Genomic DNA, 7,280 nt, shown 5'->3' with positions numbered 1-7,280 from the left:
TAATAAATTTATGAATACTTAAATTATGATCTGCACTTTACAGATGAGGAAACTGAGGCTTATAATTAAGTAACTTAATTATAAGCCCAAGTCAATAAATGGCAAAGTGGATCCCTGACCTCAGAACTGTCCTCTTTACCATGATGCTCTGCTGCCTCCCCAGGAGAAAGGGGTCATTTGCTCCCGTGTTTTGTGTTTCTGAACCTATAGACTTCCATCATCATTTAATTCCCTCATGACATATCACAACATGAGCAATTTTAGATTACCTATAAATTTGAAGTTTTTGATACCCAATTGACTTTGACAGAAAAGACTTTATTCATACTTTTTGTACTTCTCTTTGTCTTTCTCTTGTAGCTAAATGTCGAGCTTAACCTCTGGATGTCCCTAAACTGTCACTGTAGACTAGAGATCAAAGATCTCGTTAAGCAACAGGCCTCTGCATTTCTAGGCAACTTGGGAAATATTTATTCCTCTGGTTTTGACCGATGACTAGTGACCAGTGGGTCCAATAAGTTTTGGGACAGGTTCATAGCTCTCTAGCGCTGATGGGTCTTCCTTTCTGAGATGCCTCACTGATCACACAGGATAAGTCTGACCTTTTAAGGAGTTATAACATCCAGACAGATTATGTTTTTACATTTACCTATTAAAATACTCTCCTTTAGCTTGTTTTATTTATTTATTTATTTATTTATTTATGTATTTATTTATTTCTGCCCTGCGTGGCTTGCAGGATCCTAGTTCCCCAACCAAGGATTGAACCCAGGCCACGGCAACGAAAGCACCAAGTCCAAACCTCTGGACCACCAGGGAATTCCCTGTTGCCTTGTTTTTAAAAGCCATTTTCTAGATGAAAAAATTAAAATCCAAAGCATGTACTTGTAATACAGATCCCACAGGGACTATTTCTCAATTCTCATTAGCTGTCATAGCAGCTGAGGTCATCCCAGAAAATCAAAACTTGTCACTTTTACAATGTTTCATACCCTAAAATGATTTATAGGGGAGTTTTTTTTAAACCAGAGAGGAGAGGAAACAGAAAAAAAGCTTACCCTTTCCCCCAGTGGTCTTTCTTAACTTTATTGAGTCTTTATCTTATGTATAATTTTTTAGTTTTATAGTCAAGCCGCAATTTCTGTGCCAGAAGGCTGCTCTTAACAAAGGCCCAGAGGCATGTAATGTGATTAGAGGCAGGAAAGGAAAGTCCCCAGCAAGAAAACTTCCCTCTCTCTCTCATCTAAAAATTCCACCCAATAGTAAGACAGAGGAAGATGCAAAACAAAACCATCAGGAGACCTTTTCATAGTCCCAGCTCAGTCATTAACTGGCTCTGTGAACTTGAGAAATGAACCACTTCTGAGATCACATCCGGCTCAAAGCATCAGACATTTTTTTCTTTAAAAAAAGTTTCTCTCTTTCTGTAACTTGCTTTTTAAATATAAATATGACTAGGTAAGGATAATAGACTTTTAAGTTAGAAAAGAGAACTAAGATTGTCCCATGGATTTTCCTTTCCTTACTTATTAACAAATGTACCTCAAATAAGTTTTTTGTTTTTTTTTTAAAAAAAACCCTTTCCAAAGAACCACTAATAACTGTCGACAAAGAAAGAGAGATAATGTAAGGTAATAAACATTTAAAACTGATGTCAAGGAGGGAAACAAGATTCTGGAGCAGAGAGAAGAAGCAGAGCATGGCCTGGCTTCTAATGACACCACCACCCCGGAAATCATATTGGAGAACCTACATATCTGAGAATTGAAGGAAATCTGAAGATTACCACCTGAGGGATAGTCTTCCTTTTTTCCCTCTTCTCGGCCATGGCTCTCTTTCTAACTGAGTCTAGTTTCCCATTGGAAAATGATCCAAAGTTTGAGCTATTCCTCAAAGCAATGGACTATTACTTGAAATTGTGAAAAGCAGAACATTGGTTTAGGATGTCTAACAATGAAAGAAAAAAGGGAGAAAGGAAGGCAAGGAAGGAAGAAACCATGCAAAGAAAATAAAGAAAATGACCTACAGGAATACATATTTAAAGGAATGGAAGAAATTTTATATCCATATGAATTATATATATATTAATTAATTAAAACTAAGACCTCATAGAAAAGAGAATAAACAGAAACAAAAGAAAAAGATGTAAGGAAAGCATTAGACTTAAATATATAAATTGAGAGTCCAAACAACACCATTACAGAACTAGTATACTGAAGTACAAATAGCAAGAAATAGAAAAGACACCATTGAAAATTAAGTTAAAAGAGAAGTTTAAGATGATTACAGTACATGCAGTTGAAAAAGCAAAGAAAGTAAAGTACATACAGAGAAGCCCACAGAAACAGAAGATAGAAATGATCCAACATGAAGATAACTGGTGTCCGAAATGTAAAGTTCACCAAAAATGGGCCAGAAGAATCCAAAAGATGTAATAAAGGTGATTACCTAGGGGGGGAAAACATTGAGCCTCTAGATTGCATTCCAGGAAAATTTACTAAGAGATACTCTACAACTAGAAATATTCAAGTTAAGTTATTCAACTTTAAAGATAAAGAGTTCTTTAAGCATTAAGGTAAAAAGCAAATTGGCTACAAGAAGGGAAAATATCAGGGTGCCTCAGATAACTGCACTTAACTTTTTATTTTGAAAAATTTCAAACATACATAAAAATCGAAACAGTTGAGCAACAAACACTCATATATCCTTCACTTAAATTCTTCAAATGTTAATATTTTGCCATATTGTGATATATATGTACTTCAGAAATATTATTGTATATTGCAAAATCTAGGGAAACCACTTGTATTTGGCCGTACTGCTCAGCTTGCAGGATCTTAGTTCCCCAACCAGGGATTGAATCTGCACCATGGCAGCGAAAGCACCAAGTCCTAACCATTGGACCACCAGGGAATTCCCCAAAATTTTTTAAAAGAAGAATAATTGTTTACTAATAAAGAATGCTCAACTAAAACCAGAGAAGTTAGGAAAATAAGCCTCTGGTGACAAATAGAAAATAGTTACAAACATTGTTAGTATTAATCCAAATATACCAATAATCACTTTAAATGTGAATGGGTCTAATTACACCAATTAAAAGATAGAGATTGTCAGACTGGATTTAGAAAAAAAACCACACACACACAGGACCCAACTATATGTTGTCTATAAGAAACCCACTTTATATATAAAGAATCTAATAGATTAAAAGTAAAGAGAGAGGTAAAGATATACCATGATAACACTAATCAAAAGAAAACTGAAATAGCTATATTAATTTTGGACAAAGTAGACTTCAGACCAAGAAAAATTATCAGAGATAAACAGAGACACTACATAATAATAGAGGGGTCATTCTCCAAAAAGACATACAATCCTAAACACATATGCACCTATCAACAGCATCAAAATACATGAGGCAAAAACTGATAGAAACGAAAGGTAAAATAGACAAATCCACTCTCACAGTTGGAGACTCCAAAACCCTCTGTCAAATAACCAATAGATCAAGCAGGCAGAAAACATTAAGGATGTGGTTTAACTGAACAACACTATCAATTTGATCTAATTAGCATTTATAGAATACTCCATCAAACAGCAGAATAAACATCATTTTCAAGCTTGAATGGACCATTCACCAAGAGAGACCACATTCTGGGCCATAAAATATACCTTAACTAATTTAAAAGAAGAGAAATAATACATAGTATGTTTTCAGACAACAATGGAATTAAACTGGAAATCAATAGTAAAAAGATAGCTGGAAACTCCTCAAATATTTCGAAATTAAACAACAAACTTCTCAGCAACACATGGGTGAAAAAAGGAGACTCAGGTGAAATTACAAAATACGTGAGAGTTTCACTCCTGGGATGGCAATGTGGGGAGCCCCTAGGACCTGCTCCCCAGCGGAACAAACATAACTAGTGTAGACTGTGAAGGGAAAAAAAGCCATTTAAAATGTCTGGAAGTTGTCTGAAGGGCATACAGAAAATTAAGAAATATTTATTCATAAAGGCTTCTAATACTTAGTTAAGACCAGTGAAAGTCTGTGGGCCTTGAGCCACCACCTCCTTCCTGTCTTTCCAACTCCAGCTCAGCTTGACGGAAGCTCTACTCCAGGCAGTTGTGGCCAAGAAGACAGTGGCCACAACATTTCGCTCTCCCCTCGGGTTTCTATCAGGGAACACAGTATCTCACCAGCAGGGCAAGCCACCAGTATTGCTCATTCCCTCTAACTCTGAGTTGAAAAGCCTGAATTTCTGGTGAGAGCGACCAAAAAGTCGGGGGATCCCCTTCCTCTACGCAGCCCCTCCCTACGAAGAGGCTCCACCCCAGGCTTGGCAGGCTGAGACTACTAGGGCCCCAATGGCCCTCCCTCCAGCTCATTCACAGGGCAGAGGGTCCATGCTGGGAGGGGCCAGCCGCGAAGACCCCACCCAGCACCCAGAGTAGTGGTTCGAGATTTTGCCCTTTGGGTAACATTTTAATTTTCACTTTTGCCTTTTGATGTACTCTTTAAATCTTTATATGTAAGCATCTGTCATTTTAATGAAAAAGTAAACCAGTATGGGCTTTCTTTAAACGGGGTGAGGGTGGGGTTTGGACTGGAAGCAAATATGTCAAGTAGGCTAGCAGTGGTTATAGCCGCTGTTACTGCTGTGATAGGATTTTTGTCCCTGCATTTTCAATACACATAAATAAAGGACGCACGGTCTTAGCTTGAGCTTCTTTAACAAAATTTATAGTCTCGGTGTCTTAAACAACAGACATTTACTTCTCACAGTTCCGGAGGCTGGGAAGTCCAAGATCAAGGTGCCAGCTGATTCGCTTCCTGATGAGAACCCACTTCCTGGCTTGTAGACAACCACCTTCTCTCTGTGTCCTCCAGTGGCAGGAGTGGTTGGGTTGGGGTAGGGCGGGGATGGGGAGAGAGGGAGAGAGAGAGAGAGAGAGAGAGAGAGAGAGAGAGAGAGAGAGAGAGACATCTTGTCCTCTTCTTATAAAGGCCACCAATCCTATCAAATTAAGCTCCCCAGCCTCATGATTTCATTTAACCTTAATTGACTCCTAAAAGTCATATCTCCAAATAGTCACAATGTTGGGTTAGGGCTTCAATATATGAATTTTCAGGGGACACAATTCAGTCCATAGCAAGGTTGGCAGTCTCCAACTGAGGCTGGGAGGCTAATCGTCTATATCTCTGGCTTCTAGAGTCTAGCATTTAAAAAAATTTTTTAATTATTTTTTTTTTTTCAGCTGCGGCATGTGGGATCTTGGTTCCCAGACCAGGGATCAAACCCGCGCCCCTTGCAGTGGAAGTGCAGTCTTAACCACTGGACCGCCAGGGAAATCCCTCGATTCTAGCAGTTTAATGTGACAGAATGTGTATATGTAATAGTAGGATAAGATGAAAGGATCAGCTGCCTATTTAGAGGAAGGGACAAGGACACAAATGAAAGGTATTACTTAATAATTTTTCAATAATAAGAAAATCCATCCTCTTTCTCATTCACATATTCTAGAGAATGGGTGCTGCATACAGGGGTATAAAATGTCCAATGCAAACACTAGCAATGTATGAATAATCCCTTGAATCCTGGTAGGCTGTGGGTGACCTGACCTCAAGAGAGACTCAGAGCTGCCTGGAAATTGGAGCACTGGTTTCTATCAGTACTTAAAAGGAAGAAGAGAGAAATATTAATAGAGCACATTTGTAGTACACAATTTCTCCAGTTTTTCACAATTAGAGGTTGTGTTTTAGCACTTTTTTGGGCATATGCTTAGTTCACACAGAGGAGGAGAATAACCACATTGTATCATTCAATACCTTGGCAAGAATCAGACTGAAAATTCAAACGGGATAATTGGAGAAGAATTTAATTAAAAAGCTACCCACAGGGCTTCCCTGGTGGTGCAGTGGTTGAGAGGCCGCCTGCCGATGCAGGAGACACGGGTTCGTGCCCCGGTCCGGGAGGATCCCACATGCTGCAGAGGGGCTGGGCCCGTGAGCCATGGCCGTTGAGCCTGCGCGTCCGGAGCCTGTGCTCCGCAACGGGAGAGCCCACAACAGTGAGAGGCCCGCGTACCGCAAAAGAGATTACAGAAGGTAACAAGTGATGGCGAGGTTCCCTGGCGTTCACAAACTCAAGGACCAGTTATTATCTCTAAGCACGAATACTAATGGTCACATGAGCCTGGGGAGACAGTTCTATGGAGGTGCCACCAGGTGGGAGCTGTGGCCTCTGGTTAGGTTCAGAGCACACCTGTCAGGAACGTAGCAGGAAGGAAGCTGGGAGAATAAGTACCTGCCTCTACTGTCCTCCCACCTGCGGATCTTCCCAGTCCCATTGGCTACATCCATCCTGAAGTCAGAAAGCAAAGGAAACTCTTGAAGTAGTCTGTATAGGTCAGGCCCCCTGGTCAAGGGCTGGATGGAAGGCCATGGAGAGTGGTTACTGAGGGGCAAGCGGAAGGCAGTCAGGACATAGTTAGATTACGACATTCATATATTGACATACTTTGTGAATTTGGTAAAATATTTCTTAGAACAGGCATCAATATTTATATATAAATATTTGAAATTGGGTACTGTAGTGTTACATAACTGTATCTTTTATTTGATAGACACTTTTCCCAAAGCACTTAAAGGATATTATTATATTGATATTTACAAAGTGGGCAGTTGTCCGATTCTTGAGATAGAGAAGAGTAAATCTGGCCACATTTTCCAGAATCAATCAATTGTGGAAATGGCTGCCGATCAGATCTCTAATAACAGGGCACAGGAAAGCCAGAAAAGACTGTTTGGGTATCATTTATATCAGTGTGTTCATTTTGCTGAATATGTTCTAATTTCCTGGAACTAAGGTGTTTTTCTTGCTTACCTTCTGAAAGTTCTTCTCCTTAAGAAAAACGTAGCAATGGAAAGGAAAACTCAGTTAGAATTTCATTTTATTAACTGTCATTTTGATGTCCAAGTCTGTATGATGAGGTAATTGCCATGTTTTGGAAAACTTCTGTCTGCGTGGATGCAACCAAACATACTGAAGTACCTTCTGTATAACAGGTACATTTACAAATCTTGTGTAAGCCTTATTTAAATCTAAATTAATAATAACTCATGCATTTCAAAGGTGCTTATAATAAATTGCAAAGTTTTCAATCTTTGCCTCAAAGATTTATCAGAAATCATCAGAGCACTCTTAGGATTTACTATATCCCCCAAACCTCCAGATAAACTTCCTGGATAATCTAGAAAATGGTCAAATTACACCAGG

This window comes from Delphinus delphis, chromosome 13 (assembly GCF_949987515.2).
Source record: "Delphinus delphis chromosome 13, mDelDel1.2, whole genome shotgun sequence".
In the NCBI taxonomy this organism is placed as follows: domain Eukaryota; kingdom Metazoa; phylum Chordata; class Mammalia; order Artiodactyla; family Delphinidae; genus Delphinus; species Delphinus delphis.
The sequence above is the reverse complement of the archived record's forward strand: the minus strand, read 5'-3'. Positions refer to the sequence as shown.